Source organism: Solanum verrucosum, unplaced genomic scaffold (genome assembly GCF_900185275.1).
Source record: "Solanum verrucosum unplaced genomic scaffold, falcon-dt-bn FXZP01000017.1, whole genome shotgun sequence".
NCBI classification, from domain to species: domain Eukaryota; kingdom Viridiplantae; phylum Streptophyta; class Magnoliopsida; order Solanales; family Solanaceae; genus Solanum; species Solanum verrucosum.
Genome location: NW_026020078.1, coordinates 384,793 through 398,622, shown reverse-complemented (window position 1 = coordinate 398,622; position 13,830 = coordinate 384,793). Strand labels below are relative to the sequence as shown.

Genomic DNA, 13,830 nt, shown 5'->3' with positions numbered 1-13,830 from the left:
CATAAAAATGGAATCCCTTCAATTCAAAATAAAATAATAAAATAGTATATATATATGAAATGTTGAATAAATTATGAAGGGAATCGGGTTTCAAGCAATCCATGGAAGAGAACAAACAAAAAAGGGTGACTTAGAAGCACTAGAAAAAGAATTGATAAAGGAAAAGAAGGGAATGTCTTGAGAATGCCACAACTCATCAGGAAAAAGTCACTAAGCCTAAATGACCATACCTTTGCACTCAGGCCCGTTACAAGCCTTAGAAAGACCTTTTTGATCTTGAGTAAGCTGGATCGAAACTCAATTGGAAAATAAGGGCAAACCTATGGGTGAAAACATGCATTGTGTTCCTCTTTTTGAGTATGAGCGTTGTATCAGATTTCTGATCTTAAATTGACTCATATCTGTTTGTGAATATGGAATCATTCTTTGTGCGAGGGCATTTAGAGATTTTTGTTGAGCTTGAACTTGCATAAGTAACAAGTATTGCGAGCATGAGAATCTTTAGTGATGGTGTGTCACAATTTGAATCTTTGAGTACACAATTGATCCTTGCATAAGTAAATTAAGTCTTGTTGTGTGCATTCATGATTTAGTCTTGTGTAGCACTGTTTGAGACACCCTTTTTGAACGACTTAACTTGAGTTTGCTTGAGGACAAGCAAAAGTTTAAGTTAGGGGTGTTGATGAGTCCACAAATTGGACTCATTTAGGGCTTTATTTTAATGGAAATAGTGTCCTTGAATGCTTGTTTTATCTCAATACCTGATTAAAATGCTGAAGTTTCAGGTATTTGAAGTTTTAGTGGAAGCATGGACACTTAGGCACAAAACGGAGCAAATAGGGCTGAAAAGAACAAAAAATGAAACCCTGCGGATTGCCGAGTTTAACTTGGCGAGTCGCCGAAATGACATGAACCTCCCTTCGTTCCAGTACGTGAAGCCTTGAAGGAAGTGGATCAAAAGGTGAGGAAAGAAGCCATCGGCGAGTCGCCGATCAGTTTCGCGAAGCAGTACTGTACTGCCCAATGATCCAGAATGCGAGGATGCTAAAGGAAAGACACTGCAGGCGATGAGATGACCAAAAGGCGGACTGGTCATAAATGCAGACAGGGTGTTGGGGAGGAAGTGAAATGAACCATTGGTTACGGATGAAGAAGGACACACGTGTCTAGTTGAATCATCTGCAATCGATTTTACATTCTTGCTAGAACTTACGGAGTATGCCATCTGAGCAAGGTAACATATCCATCGTCATCCTCTTGTTTTTGTACTGTTTTGTTTATGAACATCAAGGAATTGAAGGAAATCTGGATTCTCGAGAAGCCAAATCTCTCTCTCACAATTTACTTGACTGACATGAGTTCCTAATAATGAGCAATGAGTTATATTCTAACTAAAAAAAATAGGAAATATAATCTTTGTAGTACTTTTGGTTCAAGACTAGATGCCAATTGTTTTACCAGTAACAAAAATTATTGGTTTTTAAAACAATTTTTTAACATTAGGGATTATCAAAATTTCATACTTATTCCTACATGGGCATATAATGTCTTAAATAAAAAGTTACTCAATTTGGTCTGTAGAGACTAGAGTTATTTGATACTTTTGCTGGCAAGAGATACCAAGTACTAAAATTAATAGTTGAAAGCACCATCATTATAAAAAATGAAAATTAACAAAGAAAAAGAATAAAAAAATAGAATCCAACTAAAACAAGGTTTTCAAGGTCAAGATCGGTGCACAAAACATCTTGCATTCACAAACGACCTGGAGAATCTAACAATCATAGTTTGTATAATAATGGACATCTAAATTTTGTCTCATTTGATAGTCTTAATATCATCAATAATAGTTATAGCATCCATTGAAATACCAGCAAGCCCACTTTTTGAAAATCCAACACAGTAAAGCCCATTTTCTTCTTTCCAATGATTTGGAAATGCATTCTTCAATCTTCCATCATCAAGAAATATAGAGCTATAATCCGGCATACAAAAAAGTAATAAAATTGTAAATATTTTAGACAATGATAGTGAACTTATAGTAAGTGAAGTTAGTAACTAGGAAAATTTATAGAGAAAAACTTATCCGCAAGTGATATTTATAAGCAAGTGGAACAATTTCAAGATTAAAAATTCGAATAAAAAAAAAGACCATATAATTTGAAAAATGTACCATTAGTCATTTGGTAGCAACATTCTTGTATCCAGTAGCAAAAATGATTGCATCAAATTGATGTTCTTCCCCATTCTCAAACACTAATGTATGTTCCTTTATTTCTGATATCCCAGGAAGTACCTAATCAATAATTCACCAAATTCATGAACCACATGAATTTAACTTCTATAAATTTGAGCTAAAATTATTGAATTCTATGATTCTTTAACTATGATTATGGATACGCCCATTGTTGCCCATGATAGGTGAAACTAGTTACTTCAAAAATAAGATACATAACTCCCGCTAAAACAAATTATAGTTTACCGACAATTTAAAAATTATAAATAATTTTATAATTTGTATCCAAAATTTATACTAGTTATATATACTAAATGGTTACCTTCATGTTTTTAAAAGGTGAAAAATCTATATATATATATATATATATATATATATATATATATTCCTTTTGATGATCGAGAAATTCTCGAGAACTAGTGATGTATAATTCAAAATATTATAGATGATGAACATGTATTTCAACTCTTTCTCATTAAATACTATTAGTTTATTGGTTTTAAGTGAATTCGAACTCGTGAGATGCCCCTAACCACACATCGTAGGTTGTGTTCTTACCATTAGACCAAAGCCCTCAGAGCAACTCTCGCCATCTGTTTTTTACATTATATTTCTCAAAATAGAATGAAAATAAATAAATATAGTATCATACCTTAATCTCTCCAAGTTTAATTTTGTCAATGGCACCAACATCAATTACTGGAGATGTACCTTTTGAGAAAAGAAAATGGACCTTCTTCTGGTTGTGGTATTCCAAATTCTGCCAAATTTTCAAATTTAAGCTTTGCAAACTTTGCAATCACAATATCAACCAAAGATATTGGTAGATATTTTAGCAACACCATTCCAACATGCACCATTTCCTTTGTTACAACATTAATTTGCAAACATATTAGGACAAAATAAATTAAATCCTAGGTTGTTTTTGCAATATTGTATTGTCCTGCAACATGAATCTGCAAACATATTAGGATACATAGATAGATTAAATAAACTTTGTATTCATAATTCAGGTTGTTTTTGCAATATTGTATTGTGCTTAGAGCTGAGTTTGTTAGTATACAAATTCTGTCGCAACTGATGATTTGTGGAAATTATTGGAGGTGAAAAAAATCAAAACTTAGTTTTAGATAAGTACTACTATAAGGGTATATATGAAAATCATGTTCCAATTCCAACTCTTTTCACTTGAGGGTATGACCTGGTGTTGATGGACAAGAAACTCACACCAATCTCTAGATGAACAAAGTACAACCACGCACATGCTAGTAAAAAGTAACAGGTACCAAGTAAAATAGTTGATGTATGACTAAACTAATCAAATATCACCGATGTCAATTAAAAAAATCAACAAACACATATCTACACGCATGAAAATGAAAAAAGATAAAGTAAAGACAAGCGATAGAGAAATAAAGAGACTTAATGGGCATCTAACAACAATTGATGTGTGACTTTCATAATTTGAAAGATCAAAAGATATTTCCATCCTAGAATTTCCTGATCCAACGATCAATACTTTGCTATCTTTATATTTTTTTGCCGGATTTGTATTCACTTGAATGAATTATTTCTCCTTTGAAATTTTCTATCCCTACCACCTTTAGAATATAACCTTCATTATTTTCTCCAGTAGCCAAAATCAAGAAATCACAATCATACAATTCCATTTCTCCACTAGTCACATTTCTTGATTTGACATTCCATTTCTTCTCTTCATGGTTGTAAAAGACTAATCCAACAAAAGTTTGGAATTTTGGTGTGATGTTGAAATACTCAACATACTCATCTAAGTATTGAATAAATTCATTTTTTGGCAAATACTTAGGTGATGAAGTTGCATGTGGCATAAAAGGCAATGAACAAAAATCCTTAGATAAATGCAAGTGAAGTCTATCATAAGTCTTTTTCTTCCATAAATAGGCAAAACAATCTTCTTTTTCTAACACTATTTTTGATGCCCAATTTGTTCAAACAAGCTGAAACCGCTATACCTGATGGACCAACTCCAACCACAACAACTTCAACTTCTTCCTTTAAAAAATTAACCATTGCAAAATTTTCAGAAAATTAAAGTAAAGTTTTTGTTTGTATTGTTGAAAAACAAATTGCAACAAGATTTTAAGAAAGGGGAATTTATACAATGAGGTATGTATATATGGTCTTCAGAAAGGATAAAAATTATATTTATTGCTACAAAGAGTTATAACTTTTACGAATAGTTGTAACTTTTATGAAAAGTTGTGACTTTCATAAAGAGTTGTGACTTTTATGAAAAGTTGTGACTTTTCCATAAGGTTGTGACTTTTATGAATGGTTGTGACATTTGACTTTTCCCTGACGATTGTGGCCTTTTTGATAAGGTACATTAAAGACATGTTCACCCTATCTTTTGTTGTCTATAAATAGAGAGGTTTCCTCTTATTTTTCAAGAAGGGGTTTTCTGAACTTCATAAGTTCTTCTTCTTCTCCATAAACAAATTCTAATGTATTTTATTGTCGTTGAGTGGTTCGTTTATATTGTGGTTTTAGCTACAAATACACCGATGAGTAAGATTGTACTATCCTAGAAGGAATATTCCATTAACCTCGGGTACTTGTGGGAATAATTTTCTTAAGAAACAATGTTGACACAATTTTCTTCCTAGAGAAAAATATTTTGTCAAGTTCTTTTCTATTTACTGTTTATATGTTTTTGGTTAAAAATCTTCTTTAAACTTTGTTGTTTTTTATCAAGTTCTCCAAAGTTATTGTTCTAAATATTTTAATGATACAAATTAACAACGATCTTAAGAAAATTACTCTACTGTTGGTATTTTTATGTGTTCTACTTTGTTGGAGAAAAATATAATGAGAAAGAGATCATTTTATCATATGATGAAAGAACTTTATGATGAACATTACTACTTTAATAAGCTACTAGTTTGATTATTTGCAATCTCTAATGCTTGAACTAATTGAGTGTGGCCAAGAAGAAGAGAACAAATAAGTTGAGGTGCAAATTTAAATAAATATGTTGTCATCAATAATGACATTTCACTTATGCAATTTGGAAGCATACCAAATTGGTCATACTTTAAGAACTGTGAGTTTCCATTTTGATAGATATTCAAGGACATTTTAAATATTATTTTATGGTCAAGAATATAAAAACTTCACTGAATAAATCAGACTGTGCATTTAGTTTGAAGAATATAAAATCTTAATCAATTCGTTAAACACTATGTTTGAATGAATATTTCCACTTCAAGAGTATAAAAACTTCATCGGGCATATTAAGGCTAAATGATTTGAAGAATATAAAAATGTCATCGTTAACTATAGATAGTGTTGTACTTTTGGCTTCTAGAGATTAAAACCTCTTGGTTTTCTACTCCTTCTGAAATTGGAACTGATTTGATGTCATAAAAACTCTATCAATCAAAGTTCATTTGGTTGACGATTTGAAGAATATAAAAACGTTATTGTTAACTAGAAACAACTTGTATAAAGATTTGGTATATATTGTTAGTATTCTAAATACTAAATTGTCTGTCTAATTATGATAGGAAAACAAAAGGTGACATAAAGTAAGTGATTTTGTGCCTGCAATGGGTGCCTCTATGGATTGAACTTTCATTTTTTGTAAATACTATTTGAGGGAATTGAAACACTAATGATTCTTTTGTAGAATAGTATCTCCAAAAGATGCTCCATGATGCCAATGTATATTTTGATGGTAAACAAGTTGAAAGAATGGAAAAAAATATGTGCAAAATAATTTTCAAGTACTTGAAAAATATTTTTGGGATCATATTTATAATATAGGGGTTCTTTGCTTGTGATAAAAACAAAATTAGATTTGGTGAAAACTCTTGGAGTATATTTGATATTGTGGTTGTTGAATTTTTCTTTTACTAGTATATTGTATGACTAGTATAAAACCACCAAGTTAAATATATACTAGTTCAAAAGAGTTGTGTTCCCTTATGTTAAAGTTTCACTTAATCTATTTGTATAGACATGAATATTTGTGAATTTGTGTTTTCTTATGTAAAAGTTTCACTTTAAAGTAGTTGGGTCATATAGCCCTTATTGGACCAAATGAGACTATGTTCATGATTATCTCTATACCAACCAAATTGAAGGTTATGGAAAGGTCCTTCTGAAAAGGACATCTATCAGTGAGACTAAATAATGTTTGTATAAAAAGTAAAGAACAAAATATTTGAGAGAAAAAGTCACGTAACGGAGGGTCATTTCAAACTCAATATTTTTGCTTGTTCTTACTTGCTTGAGTCAAAGTGTTTGTGACATGCACATTTGGGACATGTCAATTACAAAACCTTGCAAAAACTGATCAAGCATTCTTATAAATTTGTTGAAAGGAATTATATATCTCGTGGTGGGAAAAAGTATTTCATAACTTTTATCGACAATTGCACTAGATATTGTCAAGTCTATTTGTTGAATAGTAGGAATGAAGAAATAGAAACATTGACGCAATATAAAACAGAAGTTAAATATCAGTTTGATAGAAAAAAAAGAGAGATTAAAAGTGATAGATGTGGAGATTATGAATCTCCTTTTGTAGAAATATGTTTCGAAATTAAATTGAATTATCCATCAAAGGGTAAGATATCCTTACAGAAAAAGTGAGCAACAAAAAGTTTTGTCTATTTAGTAAAGGAGCAACAAAAAGTTTTGCATGTTCATGATTTGTTGTATCATGATAGAGAATTGATTGTTGCCCCTTTTGTCTAGTCACTAGTTGCAGCATATGGCCTTCAAATTCATCAAATCGATGTGCAAATGTCGTTCTTAATTGGAGAATTAAAGGAAGAAATTTACATGGAACAACCTTAGGGGTTTGTTGTTCCAGGTAAAGAAAAGAAAGTGTGCAAACTTGTTGAGTATTGTCATTGATAGGTACTTGATAAGTTCAAGTATTTAAATTTCAATATTGTCAAGACTCGCAAGAGTACCGGGAAGTATAATGTGTATCATAAATTGTACGTAGCTAGATATAGCATGTGCTATTAGTAAACTGAGTCGGTTTATGAGTAATCTCAATCAAATCATTGGATGGTAATGAAAAGAATTTTGCGCTAGTTAGAACATACTAAAAAACAATGCTTTGCATTAAAACAAATATCTAGCAATATTGAAAGTATATAGTGATACAAATTGAATCACTAGATTAAATGAAGTAAAATCCACAAGTGGATATGTATTTACTCTTGGTAGAGGACAAGTCCCTTGGAAATCTTCCAAATAGACATGTATTGATCTCTCTATAATAAAATCTAAGTTTATCTATCATGACTCGATTCCTCAAATCATGGTGACACCTACTATAATCACCACTAGGTAAGCCAACTCATAACCACAAATGACAAGTAAAGAGTACAAGGCTAGAACTAGCAAAACTAACACTATAGCAATAAAATCAGATAGAAGTGGAAGCCAGAAAAAGCTATATAGACGAGAATTCCTCCTAGAACCTGGATGTCACAAGTACAGAGTTGTCTAATATGAATATACAAGTCCCAATAGTGGACCACAACAAGCCTCCTTAGAGGCAAAAATACTAGTTAAACATATATACAGAAGGAAAGAGGTTGATCCAGGACACCAAGTGCTCACCCATATCTCCTAACTCAAAAGCTACAAAAGATAACACGAACAATCACTACTGGTAACTGGTACTAGGATGTGCATCCCGAAAAGATGCAGGGTGTATCATGAGTACTAAAATAATGGTACTCAATAGGTATCCTCAGCCGACTGAGAAAAATCTATATGAAAATACATGTAACACCTCAGATTTGAGAAAATAGAAAAATGCATCTTTCCAGGACCTAGTGCAAGAACCACGCAAGCCACCGACGGTCTGTGGTCTGACACATGGTCCGTTGGTGGGGTCTGTCATTGTGAACTATATATTTATGGTCCCTGACCCCACCCACAGTCGACCAGGACAGTCCGTGGTTGGACCTACGGACCATAGGTCTGACCGTAGGTGAGGGTGAGCAGTCGATTTGAGGGAAATTGATGTTGGGTCAACTTCAACAATTATATCTTTTAGCACAAAATGAATTAGGTGGCCCATGACCTATTAAATTAAAGATAATTGAATCCTCTTTCCAATTCCATCGAGTTTGCTAAAATACCATATTCGAGTAAAATATTATGCTCATCTTAGTGAAGTCCTATCGGGCAGACTTGACCGACGACCCCTACCTGCAGTTGGTAGGCCAATCGACGGTCCGTATGTCCCTCTGTGGATGAATTTCGTCATCTTTTATGTTTGGGTCATATAGTTCTTTTTCCTATGCATTGGGGCCCTTAAACTACATCGTTTAATACCTAAAATACGTTGTTTTACTCAATCTAAGCCTAATTAATTAGTCAGACTTACCCAGAACCCTCATTCTCCAAAAATCATCCAAACTTTAAGAAAAAAAGAGAGGAAAAGTCGTCCAAACCTCACAAGAACAAGCAACAATATTCTTCAAAGTTTTAGCCCCAAAATCAAAGAATTTCTCCGTAGATTTCATCACCAAGTATGTGGGATTTCACTAGAGGGTTCCTTTTATCCACTAGGTTCCTAGAATTTAGTCAGATTCTTGATTCTCGATATCTTGCTTAGACCTAGGGTTTCTAAAACCTTAGATATTGGTTGTGATTTAGCTATTATAGTATTCTTAATTATATTATCATATTTTCGTTAAATCGTAGATTAGTTCCTTACATGAAACTCAGAACCCTAGTTGTGTTGATTTTCTTAGCTCATGAATTACACTTGCTAGGTCAGTTAAACAGATAATCATGCTTCAGATTTCGAATGTCACATTATTAGTATATAAATTTTGCATTCTCAGTTAGCATGTCAGTTTTTGAGTGATTCAGTATTTCAGTCACATTTCAATCATATAGATATTCAGTTGGGAGTAGAATTAACACCGAGTTGGACTAGGGTCTAGCGTACCCTTATAGTCCCAGAAATAAGTGCCCCCGTAGGATTATAAGTACCCTGTGTTGAACATCAGATTTAGTGATCACGCCAGTCATGCCTTTATACTCCTGGCAAGGTACATTGTGTCCTTTCGATAGGGCGTATACATCAAACTTTGCATTTACCTCGCATGGTTTTATGTCGGTAAATAGTAGCTCCCACAGTCAGACTCTAGTGCATATGACCAGGTTTTCAGTTATACTTCAGTATTTAGTCTCAGCATGTTAAATTCATGATTAGTACTTGGTCATTGCATTTAGCTCAATTTTCAGTTATATTTCAGTATCTATGTTTTTGTTCAGATTATTTCATTGCTCAGTTATGGTTGTTTAACTTTTATACTTTGTTCATCTATTATTTATATCCTGCATGCTCACTGCATTCCAAATACTGACGCATACTCTGCGCTACATCATTTCATGATGTAGGTTTAGGTGTTCAGCATCCTGATCACACATACATCGGTTCCTGATCCGTATTCAGCAGCTTCAGTAGTGAGTCCTCATACTTTGAGGACAGTAGACATGTCTTTCATATGAAGTCTTTTATTTCACGTTCCAGTTTTCCTAGAGTTCGCTGGTGGCATGTCCCAGCAACTCAACAGAGTTAGAGGCTTTTCAGATATAGTATTAGATTCAACTTTAGTTTTGAGTTTGATCTTTCATTTGTTATTTAACTCTTAGTACATTTCATATATTCACACTAGTTGGGTATTCCCCATCTTTCAGTTACAACTATTTTAGCTTCTGCATTATATCACTTTATTCAGATTGTCTTAGTATGCTGATGATATGCCTGCTTAGGGTTAGCTTAGGGTTACTCGTGATCCTAGGTCGTGTGTTTACGTCAAGGGGTAGCCTCGGGGCATAACAAACTTTATACCAGAACATTACGTTCAAGAGTCCTAGAATGTCTAAAATCTGCACTAAGTAGAGTCTCTTTCATGGGTGTGAAGTGCACCACATCTATGAGAGGGAGGCTACAAAGTGTTTTAGGAAAAACTTGAATTTCTTTCTATTCTTATCGTGCGTCGTATGATCTCTCTTATAATTCATCGTTATGCATTTCAGATCATGCCTCATCGTAGAAATTATGCACAGAATGCTAATGCACGCAATACTAATGCAGTTCATCTAGTCCCGAACCATGAGGTTACGAATACAGAATTTTGGAATGCGATCCAACTATTGGCTCAGTGTGCAGCAAACCAGAACAATTAGTAGATCCTAGTTCCTACTAATACTAATGGTGGATCAGTAGCAGCTAGAGTTTGAGATTTTGTTTGGATGAATCTGCATGAGTTTCTAGGGTCGCAGATTGGTGAGGACCCACAAAACTTCATTGATGAGGTTAAGAAAATCTTTAGAGTGATGCAAATGAGTGGTAATGATAGGGTATAGTTGGCATCCTACCAGCTCAAGGATGCGACTCACATCTGGTTTATGCAGTAGAAAGAAAACAAGGATACAGATGCAACTCCTGTGACTTGGGAATGCTTTACTGTAGATTTTCTGGACAGGTTCTTCCCGAGAGAGTTGAGGGAGGCTAAGGCTAAAAAATTCATGAATTTGAGGCAAGGTACTATGTCAATCCAAGAGTAAGGACTTAAAATCACCTATCTCTCCAGGTATGCTCCACATATGGTTGCAGATCCAAGGTAACAAATGAGTAAGTTTCTGTTTGGGGTATCTAACTTGGTGAAGACAGAGTGCAGGAATGCTATACTGCTAGAGGATATGAATATCTCTAGTCTTATGACTCATGCTTATGAGGTTGAGGGAGATAAGCTTAGGGAAATGGCTAAAGACAATAAGAAGGCTAGAATGGGGAATTATGAATACTCTCAGCAAAAATTGAGTGGTGGGAATCACTCACAGTTTCAGAAGAGGTCTACAACCCCATCACCTTCCTCAGCTAGCACTCTCATTCCCAGGTTTTGACTGGATCAGAAAGGTAGGGCATCAAGCTCTAAGTCTCAGGGGAGTAATTAAACTTGTCCAAAGTGTGGTAAGAACCATCTGGGCGAGTGTCTTGTGGGCAACAAATGGTGCTTTGGGTGTGGTCAGTCTGGCCATAGGTTGAACGATTGACCTTTTGCTAGGCCGTGGCAAGGAGGTAACAATAATAGGTCTCAGTCTACAATTCCAATAGGTTGCCCAACTTAGCAGTGTGCTTCATCTGGTACAAGTGGCAGTCAACACCAAAATAGGTTGTATGCTCTCCAGGCTCATCTAGATATTTATGCATTGTTAGAACCAGGGGTTACTCTTTCCTTTGTAACTCCCTATATAGCAATAATCTTCGGTGTCAGTTCAGAAACTCTTTCAGAACCCTTCTTAGTCTCTACTCTAGTTGGTGACCCAGTTATAGCTAAAGAGGTATATATAAATTGTCGTGTCACAGTCTCTCAGAAATCCACCTTAGCAGATCTTGTAGAGTTAGAATTGGTAGATTCGGATATCATTCTAGCCATGGATTTGTTACATTCTTGTTACGCCTTAGTTAATTGTAGAACTAGGATCGTTCGGTTTCAGTTTCCAAACAAGGCAGTCATAGAATGGAAGGGTAGTAGCTCAGTGCATGTAGGTCGATGTATCTCTTACCTTAAGGCCAGAAAGATTATCTCTAAAGGGTATGTCTATCATCTTGTTCGTGTTAAGAATTCAAACTTAGAAACCCCAACTCTTGAGTCAGTTCCAATAGTAAATAAGTTTCCAGAAGTGTTTCAAGAAGATCTTGTCGGAGTTCCTCCCGAAAGGAAAATTGACTTTGGAATTGATCTCCTTCTAGATACCCAGCCTATTTCTATTCCTCCTTACAGAATGGCCCCAGCTGAGCTTAAGGAATTAAAAGAACATTTAAAAGACTATCTAGATAAGGGCTTTATCAGACCTAGTATTTCCCCAAGGGGTGCACTAGTGTTGTTCGTGAAAAAGAAAGATGGTTCTCTCAAGATGTCCATTGACTATCGTTAGTTGAAACAAGTCACAATCAAGAAAAGTATCCTATCCCCCAGGAGTTCAACCAATTTCAGGGTGCTAGTTGCTTTTCTAAGATAGACCTCAGATCTGGTTATCATCAGCTCAGAGTCAGAGATAGTGACATTCTGAAAACAACCTTCAGGACTCGTATGATCACTATGAATTGGTAGTTATGTCTTTTGAACTAACAAATTCTACTGCAACTTTCATGGACTTATTGAACATGGTGTTCAAACAGTATTTGGATTTGTTCATTATTGTTTTTATTGATGATATCCTCGTATATTCTTGGAATGAGGAGGATCATGCAACTCATCAGAGAGTTGTTCTGCAAACTCTCAAAGATCTCCAATTATTCGCTAAGTTCAACAAATGTGAATTTTAGTTAGAGTCAGTAGCTTTCCTTGGTCATGTGGTATCTAGCGAAGGAATCCAAGTGGATTCCCAGAAAATAGAGGCAGTGAAACAATGGCCCAGACTCCTGTCTCCAACAGATATCAGAAGTTTCTCAGGTTTGGCTGGTTATTACAGGAGATTTGTTGAAGGATTTTCATCTATAGCTTCCCCATTGATCAAGTTGACTCAGAAGAAGATCAAATTTCGTTAGTCAGATGAGTGCGAGAAAAGTTTCTTAGAACTTAAAACTAAGTTGACTACAACTCCTATCTTGACTCTATCAGATGGTATAGACGGTTATGTGATTTATTGTGATACATCCAGGGTCGGCCTAGGTTGTGTGTTGATGCAGCGAGGTAAGGTCATAGCTTATGCTTCTAGAAAACTTAAGGTCCATGAGAAGAACTACATTCTCATGACCTCGAGCTTGCAGTTGTAGTATTTGCCCTAAAAATTTGGAGACATTACATGTATGGTGTTCACGTAGATGTGTTCACAAATCAGAGGAGATGACTTGAGTTCTTCAAGGACTATGATATGAATGTGCTTTACCATCCTGGTAAGGCCAATGTAGTAGTTGATGCTCTCAATATACTATCTATGGGTAGTGTAGCACCTATTTAGGAGGAAAAGAAGGAATTAGCAAAAGATGTTCACTAGCATGCTCGCTTAGGAGTTGGTCTTAGTGACATGATTTATTGTGGTGTGATAGTTCAGAATAAATCACAATCTTCATTGGTAGCGGAGGATAAGGAAAAGCAGGATAGTGATCCTATATTACTTTAGTTGAAAGGTGTAGTTCATCAGCAGAAAGTAGAGATTTTCTCCCAAGGGGGAGATGGTGTGCTTCGTTATCAGGGTCGCTTATGTGTTCCTAATGTGGGTGAGTTGATGAAGCAGATCCTTACAGAAGCCCATAATTCCAAATATTCTATTCATCCAGGTGCCACTATGAGGTACTGTGATCTGCGGGAAGTCTTTTGGTGGAACGACATGAAGAGAGACATAGCAAATTTTATGGCTAAGTGTCCTAATTGTCAACAGGTTAAGGTAGAACATCCGAAACTAGGAGGTATGACTCAAGAGATTAACATTCCTACATGGAAATGGGAAGTGATAAACATGAACTTCATTATGGGTTTATATGGTACTCGCAGACAGTGTGACTTCATTTTGGTGATATTGGACAGATTTACTAAGTCCGCTCACTTCTTGGCTAT

The 13,830-nt window shown here is 34.9% G+C and overlaps 1 pseudogene; it reads right to left on the bottom strand.

The window, feature by feature from the left end:
• Positions 1–1,806: 1,806 nt before the first annotated feature.
• LOC125824218 (probable indole-3-pyruvate monooxygenase YUCCA10) lies at positions 1,807–4,288 on the bottom strand (annotated as a pseudogene).
• Between the last annotated feature and the right edge of the window lie 9,542 nt (positions 4,289–13,830).